General features: G+C 42.0%; 1 long non-coding RNA gene across 2 annotated transcripts in view; it reads right to left on the bottom strand.

The window, feature by feature from the left end:
* Positions 1 to 2,583: 2,583 nt before the first annotated feature.
* The window catches only part of LOC128898011 (uncharacterized), a 17,291-nt gene continuing 2,664 nt past the window's right edge, over positions 2,584 to 17,210 (bottom strand). Inside the window, exons 2-4 of one of the 2 annotated variants that reach the window (XR_008462662.1) lie at positions 11,540 to 11,587; positions 6,248 to 6,297; positions 2,584 to 2,764 (exon numbers count right to left, since the gene is read on the bottom strand). This is a non-coding gene — a long non-coding RNA (uncharacterized LOC128898011). Of the gene's footprint in view, positions 2,765 to 6,247; positions 6,298 to 11,539; positions 11,607 to 17,210 lie in introns of those variants that run through there. The other variant, XR_008462661.1, reaches the window with a different exon arrangement.

The raw sequence follows: 17,210 nt of genomic DNA, 5'->3' as shown, positions 1-17,210 counted from the left end.
GGTGGATATGATATTTATAGGTGAACAAGGCACCAACTGGCAAAGAGATACAACATTGCTCTAAAGCCTGAGCTAAGGAGGAGGCTTAGTTTCCATTGCTATTATATATCACTACATAAATCTAGCTTTCAGGTCCTAGACATTTTAAAGTAACACATCTAGTGTGTTACAGAAGAGTATCATTTTAAAGTAACACATCTAGTGTGTTACAGAAGAGTATCAGAAAAAGTGAATTACAGGTTACAGGCTTCCAGTATTCACAGTTAAAGAACTATTACCATAATTGCACCTATAGAGTACTCATTTAGGTTGTTATTAGGTGAAAAGGATGGTAGAATTAGGATATACAGCAAGAAAATCTTGCAGAAGGAGAGACAGGTCATTTGGCTGGGACAGAGAACTCCGATGGCTACTCAACGTGCTCCTGTTTTCAGCACATGAGCTCACCTCATGTGTACGGACCTGCAATGTGGTTTAGGAAAAAACACGATAGGTCACTGATGTCTGGTACAAATGGGAACAAACAGAAAGGTCTAAGCTCACACTCAAACCCTCAGAAGGGAGCTGGATGCCTTTTTGTATTGCTGAACATCCCCATAATCTTTGCGAGGTGAGAAAAAGTGCCCAAATGATTCTGTGAGCTCAGGCAAAAAATCCTCCTCTGCTGCCAGAAACCCAGACTACTGAATGTTTGAAATGAGGCTAAAATAAGAAAAACCTCTTTTTGTCAGGAGCAAGGTGAACCTCCATCTTGACTCATTATTTTGTGGTTGGGGCTAAACAGCCGTTATTACTACACCGATATGCGTTGTTGTAAATCCACATCATTGCCTCCCAGATGTCATTGCTGAGAATAAGTGAACTGCTGCTTCAGTGGCTAAAGATTTACTTGCTTAATGCCTGGTGTCATCAACAAATTCAGGCTGGCAATGACATCCTACTTGTCTAAAGCTAATATACAGCCTCGCACTCTCCTTGGTTTTCTTCCCATTCAAACTTCTGACGTAGTGTTCATGTCTACCAGTAAGCAACACTCCAGCTGCAGTGAATGGAGTGATGAATGGACACGCAGTCTGCATGTAGATAATTAGAAGTCCGGCTGAGTAGATCACATTATTAAATGCACCATCATTATGCTTGTATTTAAAAAGCATCTAAACTATATCATTTCTTCTCTAACTCTCTTCAGGGCTGTGACACCAGGGATGAATTGTGTTATGCATTTTGGTAGAGACTCATTTTCTAAAAAACAAAAACAACAACAACAAAAATAATGGAACCGCTTGGAGCTTATATCACTGCTGTAGTAAGTTAGTAAGTTGTCCTTACCTGAGAAAACTCTTGTGTCAGGAGTAAAACTCCTTGCTTGGCTGTGCTGGGGAAAATAAATAAATAAATCCCAGGATGATATTTAATTATGACAATTCAAGCTCATCTGGTTTCTGGAAGTGCAGAGTATATTGATTTCCAGTGCTAACACACAAAAGGTGGAATTTAAAAAGCTGGTTTATTCAGGAACTTCCTTATTCCTAAAAATGCCTGTTCAGCTCATTCTGAAATTTGATTTCTTACCCCAGGTGAATTACACTGCATTTCTGAATCTGAAGGTGCCTGGTAACAGCTGATCGAAGCACTGGCATAGTTCAGTCATTTCGATTACGAGATTTCTGGTTGTTGATGTATTGGACAACAGCATTTGCAAAAGAGGGATTAAGAGCAGCACACACAGAGTTTCAGACCATGGTTGGTGCATGAGACTTAATATTAGCAGAAGGTCACAGGCTGTAAGACTGGTGGCAAATGAAACCAGTTGAAGGCAAAACCAATGTCTTGTTCTGAAAAAAACAAGGCAAATGCATGTCAGTGTTCCAGCATGACAAATGTACTTAGGCAAGTTGAAGATAATCATGATTATTTAATATTCCACAGCTTTACAACTCGATACTCTGTGGACAAAAGATCAGAAGGCTACTTAGTCCAAAGTTTAGAATCTTTGGGTCAATATGCTTCTCATGTCTTCAAGCATTTAGTTTAATTTAGGAGGAAACAGTTCTGAGCTAAGATAAGATCTCAAACAAAATTGACGTGGGCTCACGACACGGCCTAACATAACAATTTAATCTATCCTGTGCTTCCCCTGAAAGAAGGCTTTTTAACTGTGCTATGATTTCACCTGCTGCTTCTAACATTTGCTCATTCTTTTTTCCTGAGCAAATTTGGATTATCAGGTGACGAGCAGCTTTGTTAGTGATAGACAAACTTGAATTCATTTAGGATTAATAACAATGGATTGAATCCCGGATCCAATGGCAGTCTTAATGAATAGAGTTCTTTGGAAGACAAATATTTGTTTGTGTTGAAGAGAAAGAATTAATTCTCCATTTTCCTGTGTATGAGGTGCTTACAACACATAATCACAAAATGTTTTTCCTGTATGTCCACACTTGGGCATGCAAAGTGCAAGAATATTCCCCCAGCCCTGGCATTGCAGATACAGGCCCTTTTGACCTTATAATTCAAAATCTGAAGTTCCATAATGAATTATTTGGTGTGAGGAAAAACAAGTCTGTTACTCACAGTGTTATCTTAGGCCCTTCTGGTGATTTGATGCTGTGGAGTAAGGAGAGAGAGAAAGGTCCACATTGCTGCAGCCCATCAGCAATTGTAGGTCCAGACAGAACTACTCAGATGGAGGAATCCAGTCTGAAGCAGAATTTTGTCCCAGTCCTCACCATTGTCTCAGACCTGGGCATCTTCCAGATTCCTGTGAGAAATCCCATGTTCTTTACTACATTCTCAGTCTCTTTGGAAGCATCCAGAGCGCACACAACCACCACCACCACGCTCAGTCAGGGAAGAACTGGGTGACCTGCCAGGCTGAGCTGCACTACCCAAATTTAAGTACCCACTGACCTCACTAAAAATTAGCAGACTTCAGTAAATTTACCCTGCAGGCAATTTCATCCTGGAAAAACATCACCCACGTCGCTAGAGTTTAGGACAATAAAGTAGAGCTTTTCATAAACACTGGAAGGTTTGGGGGGTTGGGGGTTTTTCCCTTTTTTCTCCCCCCCCCTTCCCCCCCCCCCCCCCCCCGCTTCAACCCCCCTCCCTCCAATAACATCCAGTTGCTTAACTCCATTTGAAATCACCCTGGGTAAGCACCTAAATACCTAAATAATCTTGTCCTTCATGCCTGTCAACATCTTGATGCACCTAACCACCTTTAGAGATGTGGTGTGAAAGCTGGTGAAAGATGCAATCCAGGAGGGAAACAAAAGACAAGTGTCCCTATTTGCTGCCCAAGAATCCACAAAGAATGCTGCTTCAGCTCTGCTCTGATTTCTAATTAGATTATGAGTGATGTAGGACTCTGAAGCCAAGCTGGAGTTTGTGCTAGCACTTTGCATGTATGAATGACAAAGGGACACCACTTTCATATTGATTTAAGCAAGGCAGTGGAAGAATGTTTAAACATCAAGTGCCTGATGCCCCAGTTTGCCAGAGCACCTGGAAATATCAAATGAATTCCAGGTGTTCTGCCGTTAAGGCAGGCTCGCTGCTTTTACAGCCCCCCACACAAAATGTGGCTCCCAGTTCCACAAATAAAACCAGAGTGGTTTCTGCTCCTAATGCCTCGATACCTCTGACATATTGCAAGTTCTGGAAAGAATTTTAATCTACATGGGGTTAAAATAAATATATATTTTTTTTTAAAAAAAAAAAAAAGGGGGGGGGAGGGGAGTGAGGGGGGAGGGATTTTAAATATGCTGCATACAATTTGTGATGGTCATCTCTAAAATGCAGCTCCATTATCCTTTTCCATTTGGAATGAATGAGGCTAATTAATTTCAGACCATACTTGATGAGGTCAGCACCATACGAAGGGTGCGTGCTAGACATTGCTAATCTCTTTCAGCTGAGAGTGATGAATTAAAGATGAAGCATTCCTTTGCAGGCCTAATTTAGAATGTATATCAAAAACCTACAGCAAATAATACTATACCCTACAACAAAGGAAAACTTGTTCTCTCAGGCTCCCATGTAGGGTTGATTTTAAAGGCATTTTCATTTCACTTTGGAATTCCAGCTGTGGATGGGTGAAACAGTTCAGAAAATTCAAGCTTTCTCTCTTTCTATTGCTTTTGTGGACAAAAGTAGGCAAGGGGGGGGCTAAGGGGTGAGAGAAACTAGTCAGTGTTTGATCCTGTATATACTGTGATTCTGACTGTACACTCCACATTAAGGAAGGCTGCCAGGGTCTTGCGCTTCCCAAGTACCTGTGACATGACACCTTCCCGCGTGGTGCTCATGGAAATTTTACTGTTGTGTTTTTCATAAGCCTGAGAGGAAAGCTATCAAGTGTCCCTTTTTGTTCAGCATCATCTCAAGGATGTTTTGTTGGATGTTGCAGGCTTTTCCCTGGGAAGCAGGATGGGCCTGGCAGTTCTGCTGGGTCACCTGATGAAGGCACAAGAGCTTCCAAGCCAATGTGGAGCTGTGTTTTTCCCTAGGGGAAAACACCTCCCTGTGCAAAAAGATCCCACCACATTTAGGAGCACAGGTAGCAAATTTTAACAGAGAAAGTCACCATGAAAACAACCACACCAGGTCTGGAAGTGGTACAAATTGCTACAGGGCTCTCAAATTTGCTGATCTTGGGGCTCGGCCAAGCTTTACCACCTTCCCCACAGGCAAATTCCCCATAAAGTCCAGGGGGGTTTCCTTCGAGTCAGGGATTGCAGGATCTGGTGCCACAGGCAGCAAGAAACTAACCTTAAAATGTTTTACCAAACCTTCACTGTTTGGTTAAAAAAAAAAAAAGAGAGAGAGAGACTATGAAATCCTAATCCAGCCTCAGAAGGAGGCTGAAAACAATAGCCCTCCAGCTTCCCCACCACTTTGCTGGCTGATACCTGCCAGTTTCTTGAAAGCCTTGACAGGTTGCTGCAGCAAGTCAAAGTTCCCAACTGGTGGCCATAAGTGGCTGCCGTCTTTGTATCCCAGTAGTCCTCATTAGAACAAAGCTGCTTCGAATTAAATCCAATCTACATGCCGAATCAATCTTTCAACCCTTTGATTGCTTCTGAAAATATTTATATTTCTTAATAATGCACATTTTGTCCCACAGCCTGTGATTAAACCCAGACAAGGTCCAGAGAAGCCTGAAGTGTATGTGGAAGGGGTTATTTTGGACAGGAAAAGAAAGATAAAGAACACAGGTTTTTCCTATTGTGAAACCATTAGAGTGTATAAATCTAGCAATTGCAGTTGTATAAGCATCAGAGCGGGGTTGTAATAAATACAGATTGGAGTATTATAGTAACCAAATGGAGTTTATGGATTATGTTCACTAGTTCATATTTCTCAGCTACTACAATTTAACCAGCATCGTCCTGCACTCAGCTCTATTAATATTCCCTATTAATATTCTTTTTATATGTTTGAGAGGGGGAAAGAAAAAAAGAAAAAAGAAGAAAAAAGAAAAAAAAAAACACAAAACAACCAAGCCACACTTTAGGAATCAGCTGATGCTCTGTGTAAAACAAATATGTTGAAAGAAACATGCCCTCCAAAGGAAAAAAATAAACAAGGGGATGCTGTACTGTGACTGTGTTAGAAGGGCACAGGCTGGAGCTGGCTGAAATCAGCTCCATACTCCTTAAAGTTAGTAACTTCCATCTGAGTGAGAATCAGGCCCCAATGCAGGGCATTTGCTGCCTGAAAATTAGGGTGTAAAAAAATGAAGACAATAACTGCTGCTATCCCTCACCCAGGCAAATTTTTGAAGGTGGTAAATAATAATAAGCTTTGGCTGGAGATGAGAAACACACAAAGGCTTTGAAGCTGTGCTTTGTGGTGAATGGCATATTATTCCCTCCTCAAAAAGTAGCCTACATCACAAGGTAAGATATGTGGAGATGAAGGGAAGGATACATTCCTTGGCTGAGAAGTAGCCCAGATAGGGCCTGATCCTCTGGAGCGAGAATCTGCTGTCTATTAGGAAGGTGGCTGTGGCTAGGGACACAGATCAGATAAAGGCACTGTACCTGTCTCCCTCCCTAAACATAAATGACCGCCCTTGTCTATAATAAAAGGGAATAACTGACTTCAGAAAACATGCCATGATGAATCTCCTTGGATAAAGTAGTACAGTGCCTGGGTGAGAAGGAAAAGAATATCCAATGTCTCTTTAGTATCATTGTCACCATCAGCATCACACAGTAAACAAAAACAGCTAATTTACCTTAGCAGTGGGCTGGGAAATGCTTGCGATGATTTTGCTTGAGACAGCTTCTTCTTTTATAAACGAGAGAAGGAAATATTCTGAGTTAAAATATTATTTGTTGATTCTTTCATCACATATTGCATTATATTAAGGTGCAATTTCCTAACTATAGTGGGGGGGTGGTGTTATTATTATCCATGTATCCTGAGTCTTGACAGTTATTTTGCATCAGGATGTGATTCGGATGCTCAGTTTCTGAGGTAGAGAGAAGGAGGTTGTTATCATCACTAAAAATAAGGGGAGGGGAGCGATGAATAAAACACCTCACCAATGTGATGGATCCAAAAATCTAATGACATGCATGAAAATCCATTTTGTATCAGGTTCCCCCAGCAGAACACTATCTTGTATAACCAGTATTTTCTGCATATCTTCTATTGTTTGACAACCCTGATTTCACACTAAACTTGAGTTCGTTTCCCCACAGAAGCTTTTTGTAGAGAAACTTTAAATCATATCCCTTCGTGAACACACACATACCATAGAGGATATTGTCTTATTAAAGCCTTTAAGCCTAAAGGTGTATGCCTATTTTTAAAAGAAATTTTCTGATTGTAGATAACTGCTCAATTTGATTTAGTGTCCAATGATAGTGATGGGGTTGATAACTGAGCATTCATCGGTAATTCATCTTGTGCTAGTAGAAATTTACAGCAAAGCAGTGCTTTCCCAACACTGACAAGTCCTATTAATCTTCTTCAGACACATTTCAATAGGTGTCTCCATCTGTGCCCAACATCTAAACACTCGGGCATCACTGGGGACTTGGAGACACCTTCATTTCAGGTTACACTAGTGAAAATGTGATACTAGATTGTACTCTATTTTTAACCTAATTCTCTCTTTTCATTCAATTAGCCTTTTTTGCCTGCATTTTTCTATTCATGTGAAACATCCTTTCCCCGGGAAGAGCTTAAAAATAAGATTTAGTTACTTAAAGAGACAGAATCTGCGAGGGCAGGAGCAACCCAGACCTTAACACATGAAAGCAGAATACTAAAGCTTGCACACACAGTGTGGAGAACAAATCACCAGCCGCAGAACGCACCCTGTGCCGCATGCCCGCAACATTCCCCTCCTGATGCACCTCTTGCAGGCATTGTTTGGTTAGGATAGGTCTGAAACGAAACACCCCGGCTCCAGCTTCCCAAATTTTAAACCAGTTGTGAAGTGTTTGGGATTTGAAATCCAGTGTGTACCAAAACACCTCTGTTTGTTCAGGCTGTGCGGGGATCACCACCATACATCCCCACTTCGCTTTACATATACGGCTAATGCATGAACAAACACAGCACAATCAAATTACAGCAATAACATTTATGGGTGGATTATGTTCCAACTTCCTCACTTATTATTAAAAGCAAGTAAATTGCAAAGCACATGGAAGAGGTAGGGTGCAAATGCAGGCAAATTTCCACCCTGAATGAAATGTTGTTTTTTCACTCTCTCTCTTTGCTTAGCAGCATGGCTCTAAAACTTTCCCATTTGAAAACAGGCATTTGGGTTCTTTTTTTTTCCCCTCCTTACTCCATTTATGTTTGCCTTTCAAAGAAGAGTGGGTGCACATCATTTGGGTTTGGGTGGCTCCCGCTTGCTCTGAACTTTCTTGAGCCCTGTGTCTACTCCACAAGTCAGAACTTCCAAACTTTATTTCTGGCTTCATGAAGTTCTCATGCAAGTCATATTATAGATCTAAATGACCTTATTGTAGGTGGCAAGTTTAAATGTGCCATATTAATAACTTGTTATCCAAGACAAATTAAGTCCTTATGTGTCAAAAGCACTCTGCTCTGGATTACCTACAAGACAAGTATTTATTGAATAAACGTTGGATCCAATTTCATTTTAATGTGACTGACTGTATGCTTCAGCCCCTCAGAATGAGATAAAAACACTCAAACTTATAGCTGTGTTGCAACGTTACACCTAACTTGTCTATTTCTATTATTGTCTTTTTAATGTGGGATATCACAAGTGTTTGGGGGCTTTTAAGGATTTGTTATTGTTGTTATTATTTATTATTATTCTGAAGAGCAAGGAGAGAGATAGGGAAAAAAAAAAAAAAGGAAGAAAAAAAAAGACTGGCATTCAGCCTAAAGAGAAATCATTGAAACAAATTAATCCTATGCCGTTTAAATTGACATGGTAATCCATCATCAGCAAAGGGAAACTCTGAAAGCAATCTAGAATCTGCAGTGTTCTTTCACTGGCCCTCAGGCACAAAGACAGATAGTAAAAGAGCAAGAGGGGGGAAAAAATATCATAAAAGTTAGCAGCACCTTTGCAAAGGGAAGGGCTGGAGAGAGCAGCTTTCACTTTTTCCTGCTTTCAACCACCCAGCTCAGAAGGCAGTGCTGATTAACCTTCAGCCGTTGCCTACTAACGTTTACTCCTGTACGTCAAATCATCTTTGGCTGCTGAGATATGAGTCATTTCAAACAGTGCAGAGCCCCCCATCCTATATAAACTCTACTATTGAAAACTCTGCCAAACATCAACTTAGGCATTTCTGCTTATAGAGGACTTTTTATTAGCCTAAACTTGATCGCTCCAAATGGACAATAAATTCTATCTTCCCAGCCCTGGAGGAAAGAGTTGTGCTATCCTTGGGAGTTTAATAGACAGGATTTTCATACAGCTAGCTTGGGGGGAAAAAAGAAAAAAAGGATTGGGGGGGTATTTGGGTCTAGGGTTTGGGGGGTTTTTCCTATCCCCTCTTCTCTCAGCAAAGCTGTCCACTATAATGTATGCTTCCCAAGGGTTTGTTCAGGGTAGTTTTAAATATCTAAAGTGCTGAGGCTTTGTGCACCTTTAAAATTTTATTGTACTTATGGTCAGAAGAAAACATAAACCTCTTGGGCCTTGAAAGCCCACTGCAATATGGCCATTATCCCTGTAATGTCAACAGAGCTACAAAATTCTCTAGAAATAAACCTTTTAAGAACAGCTTTCCCTGCTTCATGTTTTCTTTTAAGGTCAGTGGTGCATCACTTTTTGGAAAACATTTCCCCTCTCTGGCCAGGTTTAGCAGCCTGAAGTAGAATGTATATTGCTAAATGAATAGGTTTAATTTCAGACACTGAAAAAATAAATAGGAGAAGAGAGCTAGGGCAGGAATAATACCTTTCAGTTAGAAACAGACATAGTAGAAAGAAAAAGTCAGAACTTTAGTGCCAGGGGCAAAGGGGTGAAAGGTTGGCTAATACAAACCATATCCAACATCTGCCCTATTTTAATTTAGCAGGGATAAAGTTTCTTCTTTTTTATTATTAAGAAAACTTTATGTGGCAGAGAAACCCATGAGCTATGTTATCAAAACTGTTTTATTGTCACACTGAAACTTAGAGCTATTAAGAATAGGTGGGGAGAAGAGATAAAAACTCCCCTTCTCTCTCCTTTTATGCTCTGTGACAAGCCTGGGCTGGGGTCCTTCTGTCTGGGATGTCCTTTTCATGTCTTTATGAAGCACTGCACTTGGGGCTGTGATATAAAGGGGAGGTTAATTGTCCAGGATGGGTACAAATGATTCTTCAGGTTGGGGGGGAAATAAATAAATAACAATTATCTGAACATTTAAAAAAAAAATATTGCTGCAAAGACATTTGTGGTAGTCAGGCTCAGAGATGAGTGATGGTGGTGGTGTACAACAAGTGTAAAGAAGGGCTGGACTGGGGAGCTGTGTGAGAAACAGCCCAAACTGCCAGACTGGAACACAATTTAGCTTCATCTAAAAGTTTTCCACCTCAATAGTGCAAATTCTACCATAAAATAACAAAGTGTGCTAAAACACGTGTGAGTAGCTGGAGGAGTAAATGAGCAAATTGGTTTCTGACAAAAGAAGGATGAATACCTTTGGATAATCTAAAGTTAGAATTTGATTGAAAGCATAACATTCCTTTAAGCATCAATATGCTTAGGATCCAAAATATGGTTATTTTATTACCAGTTAATGCTTAGATCAAAGCAAAACACTGTAGCTGGAAGGGACATACTCTCTGGAAATAAAGTTCCATGTAATTATTTCCTATTAAAAACTAAAACTGGTCTTAGATTCAAAAATGTGTGCTGCCTTACATGTGATATAAGGCAAGCTTGTCAAGAAAGAGCAGACGTGCCATTTTTCACTGCTTTCTGGTATCCACTTGCTTTAAAGTTTTCAGTTTAGCTTTAACCCTTTGGACGTTAAAAGTTCTCATCCCATTTACCTCAGACAAACACATGTGGTCATTTTGGATAACCTTGACTCAATTCTTACAAACAGAAATTAGGATTTGGTATAAACTGGCCTCATTTTAACTAAGGTCTCCAAACTGAAGGAGGGAAGACAGCAAGAGAATGATATGGCAATTGACAGGCAGTTGGAACTTAAACATTAAATTACAAACAAGCGCTTTAATCTTGGGTAAAACAGCTCCTCTTAATTCAGTTTGGGACGTGGAGTTTAAAATATGCATTCAAAATATTTCCAAGAAAACTGCACCCTTTCAGAGGGGAGAGATAAGAATGTATTTTAATTCTGAGGTTATAAATATGCGATCTATTTATTTTTTTCTACCATCCCCTAGTGTGGTAGGTTGCGTTGTTCAGGCACACTTACGTAGCTATATCTGCCTGTCTCTATTCCTGTCCAGGGTTTGGTTTAAGTTTATGCTTTGTTTTGTTTTGTTTTGTTTTTCTTGATAATTCAATCTCTATTTATGTCATCTCTGAAGCAGGCCCGGGGCGGGGAGGGGGACAAAAAAGGGATCTATCTTTTTGTATGTATAATCTATTGCAGAATAAATAGAGACTGGGTTCTTTTTACAACTGGTGGACTAGTATTCTAAGTGGCAATATGAAATATTTAGACACATTATTTCAAGCTTTCCAGCTGCTTCTGATTCTGCTAATTATTTTTGATCTGTCACTAGGAAATTTAAAACAAACCCAAAAAAAAAAAAAAGGAAAGAAAGAAAGAAAGACAACACTTTAAAGAGTTCATTAGGACTATGAAAAGGAAGAAGAGTCAGATATAAGGCAGCAATTATAATTTGATTTTAACTTTTTTGTTGTTGTTGTTTCCTTTTTGCTGACTCTTCAGTTATATTGTTTGGTAGAAGGATGGCTACAATATAATTCTATATTAAGAGCTTGTTAAATTGTGAAGGAGCTGAGACGTTCAGCTGGTATATTGTTTGCTTGCTCAATTAGTATCTAAAGAATTTGAAAGTACAATAAATGTATCTGAAGATCATATCTAAACATACTTACCAAAAAGTACCCACCTCTCTCAGCAGTTCACATATTTCTGCCTTCAGACTGGGAAGAAAGAAAGAAGGAGGGGGCTGGGGGGGAAACAGTTTGGATGTATAGGTTAAGATTGGCGTATGGCAAGGTTTGTGTGAAATACAAAGAAACCTGTATTTCACTCAACACTTTCATTGCTTAAACATATAGTTTAGCAGCATCTTTTCCTTAAACATGTGGTTCAATAGCATTTTCTTCAAAGGAACAATTCAATGTGTTAAAAGATTTAAGAACAAAGAATGTGCTGCAAAATGCAAATTCTTACAGTGTTATTCTGTGTATGCAATTATGTATGTAGGCAGATAGATATAATTTGAGAGTTATTAACTTTCAACATCAATGATGTGCCCTGAATCAATACAATGGAACTACCTATTAAAATATAAACCAGGTGTGTTACCAGGCAAATGCAGTCTGAGAAGCCTGTATAGATTTTTTTTTTCTTTAAAGATTACAGCTCTATTGTGGACAAGAAGCTCAAGAGATTGCTGCTGGTCCTGATGATGGAGATTGCTTTGCTTTCTGCAATATCTGATGTTTCTAGAATGTTTCATATCCTGCACTTTTCTAAAGGAGATATAGATAGATAGATAGATAGATAGATAGATAGATAGATAGATAGATAGATAGGAGAAATATAAAATACTATGAAGGGAATTAATTGTCTCACAAAAGTCCATAGATTTATGCACTTCTTGGTGCATGGGAAAGCAAAAAAAGTTCCCTTTCCATTTCTCCTTTGGCTCAAGGGGAGTCAAGGGAGCAGAAATCATTTTAAACCTTGCCCCCTCCCCATCGGATCAGCCCCTCTTATAAATCCCTTTCTTTTGCCCTTCCTCCCCCAAACCCACAGCCCAGAGCAGTTAACCTTGGAGCATCGCTGGGGAGGGAAGGGTTAATGAAACCAAGCTCCTTCCGACCTCCAGGGTCAGACTCTTCCTATCTGCAATCTAAGGAATTAGGTAAGGAGGTTATAAGATTATAGTGAAAGGAGTTATAGGCCCTCGTAGCCTCACACCTGAACATATTGGGCTAATCCTCTGGGATTCTTAAAAATCGCTTCAACTATGGAAAACTGTTAATTAGGCTGAGTCTATCCCAAGGTTTCCTGTTGCATTAGTCCAGCCGAGCTGCCTCCGCTCTATAGGCTCACATGAAATACACTTAATATGCCTATATGACTTCCCCCCCTCCTTCTCCACAACTAAAAGCAGCATCAGCCCCTGCTTTCAGGAGAAAGCAAAGTTTGGGTGAAATTCAGCTCGAGAGATGAACAAAAGTTGTTCTATTCCCCCTGGTCCCTGAGCCCTGGGTGCCCGGCAGTCTATTTGCAGCTGTTTCTAACTTCAGTGTTTGTTTACAGTAGCAAAATTAGCACTTGGAAGAGAAGTGAAAAGCTGTTTTCACATCAGTTTTACTCCTCGGTTCCTAGCTTAAGATGCCTTTCCTCCCTCCCAGCAATCAGCTTCATTTAAAGTGCCGCTCAAACTTTCTCCCGCTCCTCTGACTTAGTTCTCTGCAGTCGCATCCTATTTTCTGCTATAGCAACATACACAGAGAGAAGGTAACGCATGAACGCGGCCCAAACATCAGAGATTCGAGGGCTGGGGGGTGGAAAAATCCCTAGCATCCCTGAAAAAAACGTATTTTAACGTCGCTTGGCAGAGCTCTGCCCTTCTCCCAGCTTTCTGCCCTTCGGGACTTAGACATTTGCTCGTCTCCAGCAAAGTTTTCTTTAAACTCCCGAGACACCCCAGGGCAGTACCTGAGCCACGGCTCAATTGCTCCCTGGGACCGACAAAACCCTGCAGCAGCAGCTCCCCAGCTTCAATATTTAAAACCCGGGCTGGTTTTAGCCATTTTGTCATTTGCAGAAATACTGATTTTTTTATTATTATTTTTTTCCCGTGGTCACCCTCGAACGGCAGTAATCTGTAGATTACATATTACGAGCCTTGTCATTACAGGGATAAAATGAGGTGGTTAAACGCTAAAATCCATTTTACTCACCACATTTGCTTGGGGGAGAAGTGGGAAGGAAAGGGAAGAACAAACTTGTAGGAGAAGGATTTAAACCCTTCATCTGAGCTAGATGTGCCCTCTCTTCTGCTGCCAGATCCCTCCCTGCCTGGTGGGCACCCGGGGCTGGAGACCCCTCAACTTCACTTGCAAGTCAGGCGCCCATTTACTCGCCTTCCCTTCGCTCCTGGGTCTTTTGTCCCCATTTTCCTGGTGTCTCAGCATTGCTCCACAGAGGCGACTTTTCTCTGCCTCTCCTGGATTTGGTCTGTAGAATTTCTAGGCGCCTACTCTCCTCCTCTCCCCCCGTTTGCCTCTTTTCATGTCTGTCCCTGATCCCTCTCCAGCTGATGTGATTCTTTAGAAATGTGGGTCTCACCCTGTCCCTACCTTTGTCGGCTCTGATTAGATATTATTTTTCCATTGGCTCTGCTGCAATGGGTTCCTCCCTTTAACCTCTCGGTATATTTTCCCCCTTCCCGGTATAACCAAATCCATGAAATTCACAGCCTCTCTCTTTGACACGACTGGCTCGTCTAATCACTCCATATCGATTTCCCTAACTCTTTTCATCCAGCTGAAGACACATCTTAAAACACTCCAAGCCAGAGTGTGCTCTTTGCTTTATACACACTAATAAAATGATTTACCCTTCTCTCTCTGCTCTCCTCACAGGAGAAAATCGTTCAAGTCCCGGCTATTTGTGTGTGATCAGTAAATATTTAGTGTGGCGACATCTTCAGCTCCTCTCCTGATCAATACGCAACCCAACAGGAGGTGGACTATTGTCCGGGCAGTGACTTGCTGAGATCTCCTTTAGATGAATTCTTTGCTCCCCATCCAGTCTGTTATGATTTATCCTCGAAGGTAACCAGTAAAGAGAAATTGAGGCTTTAAAAATGTCTGTTTCTAACCTGTTTACCGTGACATTAAAGCACCCAAGCAAGGAATGGATTATTCTTCCCCATCTCCCATCTGCCTTTGATGGGCTAACACAGCTAAAGCGCTGCCAGAAAATGAATATCAAACCGGGCAGCCGGAGCATCCCTGTACCCTGTCCTCTCCTCTCCGGCCCCTCCAGCAAAAACCCCGTCCTGTCTCTGCGGTGCAATGTCACGATAAAGGGGCGATTCCTCGGTCCCTTCTGCAGCAGCTTTGGGCACTGGCCTCTCCCCGACATCTCTGCCCCGGCGCCTGGGTACCGAAGTGCCCAGAAATGGAAGGTGCCCCTGCAACTTCCAGCCCACCTCCTTTCTCCTCTTCCTCGCATCCCGCCGCTCTGCCTGCCCCAGGATCAGGCTGAGGCAGGGCTGGGGATTGATTGCTTTGTCTGTTTGCTTGTTTGTTAGTCTGTTTAGGAGTTTGGGGGGGGGGGGGGGGGGGGGGGTGTTTGTTTGTTTGTTTTTAGCGACGTGGAAAACCTGCAGTGAAGAGAAAAAATCATAATAATCATGGAAATGGAGAAGAGCTTAAAGCCCGGTTCCTGTGGTTAACCATACACCAGAGCTTTCCCAGGGTGATAACATGGGCAGAAAGAGAAGTTCCTATGTGGATGTGTTTTTTTCCTGATCTGCTATTTCACTCCTGGGAAAGACTATCCCTCGGACAGGAAATGTTTCCACGCGTGGTTCCCTCGGGCTGGCTGGATGCTTCATGCCCGAGGATCTGCGGCTGCTGTCTGTGCAGGGCAGCCTCCTGTGCGCCTGCCTGCCTCTGATGCAGGGCTGGGCGCCTATACACAATAGATACCCGGTTATATCTCTGATGTGTGTGTGTCTGTGACTCCTCACATCGTGTCCTGCAGCCTGAAGAAGAGCCCAGGTTTTTATTTTATTCCCGGGGGTGTGCATTTGCATGTAAGCTCTAGGTGGAAGGCATTTTCCCCTGTTCGTGTACGTTGCATGCATACATGCCGCATAAATGCAGGGCTGTGTGTTACAGATGTGCGGCTGTTATTCAAATCCAAAACCAGCTACATCCACCTGTTAACTTTGTTTATAAACCACTTTCACTAATGGCTTTTCGGTAACTTACTCAATCCGTTACTCGAGTATAGGAAGCAATGGAGGGGAAAAATCCATATGAAACCTTGCTTACAGCCTCTCTTGGAGAGGACACTTCACACACCTTGCCTAGACAGGGCTCCTATAGAGCGCTTATCTCTCGAATATATCTTTATACTAATGCATACTTAATTGGTCTGTCTTGACTGTCCATATAAAACAATTTAATTAGGGTGCTTTCTGCTTTGGAAAGAAAGGGAAAAAAATCTGCCCAGCATTTATTGTATTTAGCACCAATACAGGCAGAAAATGTTGCACAAGTTTTTGGTTGAAAGAGCACCTATGTGTCCATTGAAGGGCGTTGATCCGAAAAGACAGAGAGGACAAGTAAAATCGATTTGAAGCGACCCTCTCTGTCCCTTTCACACCATTCAGACACTCCATTCCTTCTAAGACAAAGACCCAGCGCCTTGGGAATGCTGGCAAGGGGCGGGGGGGGGGGAGGAAGGGGGGGGGGCAAAAAAGGGGAAAAAAAGCTTCAATCCCCCCAAGCAAAAGGGAGAGCTCTGAAATTCCTTCATATTGCTGTTATTTACCCCCCCAAGATACGCTCTGCTCCAGGATTTTCTTCAATTCGGCGTCTAACAGTGCTGCAGTGAGGAATGTCCCTGGAAGGGGAGGAGGTAATTATGGCTATTAGTGCTGTGAGCCCAGCTTCAACCTTGGTCACTCGCAGGCTTTTAGGGTTAAAATAGCCCTCACCTCTGACCCCTGCAGAGCAAAGTTGTAGCTTTCGCCACAAGTTGGGCCAAAGTTTTCAAATCCAGGGCTGGGCAGCACCGGAGGGGGGAAACTTCTCCCTGGAATCATTTTTGGCTGGGATTTAAATCATCTTTAGTCTGTTTAATTGCCTTTCCCTCCTCCTTTTGCCAAACAATCCCTTTCGGAGAGGTGGGGGGGATCTCAAAATGCCCTGCTCCCACCACTTTCCCACTGCTCTTTCCATTTAGGTTTAATTTGGCGGTTTGTTTTCAAGCATGAAAATGGTTATCACCAAACTGAATTACTGGGTCATCCTTTCATCTAAGGATCTCAAGAATGGGGGTATGCAGGGGCTCCCCCTTTTAGGCTTTTCCCACTACGACCCTTTCAGCTTTATAGAAAAGGAGAGCTTGGAAAGGGGGAGAAAGGACGAAAATCTCGAATTTGTCTCCTGTGCTTTCTGCACAGCGTCACGATCCTCCTCGTCAAGAGAAGATGTTGGAGCTGTGAGGAGGGGGTGGCACAAAGTGAGGAGGGGAAAGAGCCCACAGATGCACGTACCCCTCTGGCAATAATAAAAATTCATTCAAGTGGGCTATGCCTCCATCTTCCATGTACTGATTAGACTTAACAAGAGTGGAAACTTGTGTAGACCATATTTATGGTATTAATGAGCAGTTAAAAGATTTATCCTTCTTCTGATCAATATTGTTAGTGCCCGGCCCACACCCCCCTCACCTCCCCCCACCCCCGCCTCGGCCCTCCCCGAAGGCTGCACTGACAATCGCCTTCATACTTTTTCATCACCGATCGAGGTGGCAAAACCCTTTTGTAATTTTCATTAGCCCAGT

Source organism: Dryobates pubescens, chromosome 17 (assembly GCF_014839835.1).
Source record: "Dryobates pubescens isolate bDryPub1 chromosome 17, bDryPub1.pri, whole genome shotgun sequence".
Taxonomy (NCBI): domain Eukaryota; kingdom Metazoa; phylum Chordata; class Aves; order Piciformes; family Picidae; genus Dryobates; species Dryobates pubescens.
This window is presented reverse-complemented; position numbering and strand designations above follow the sequence as displayed.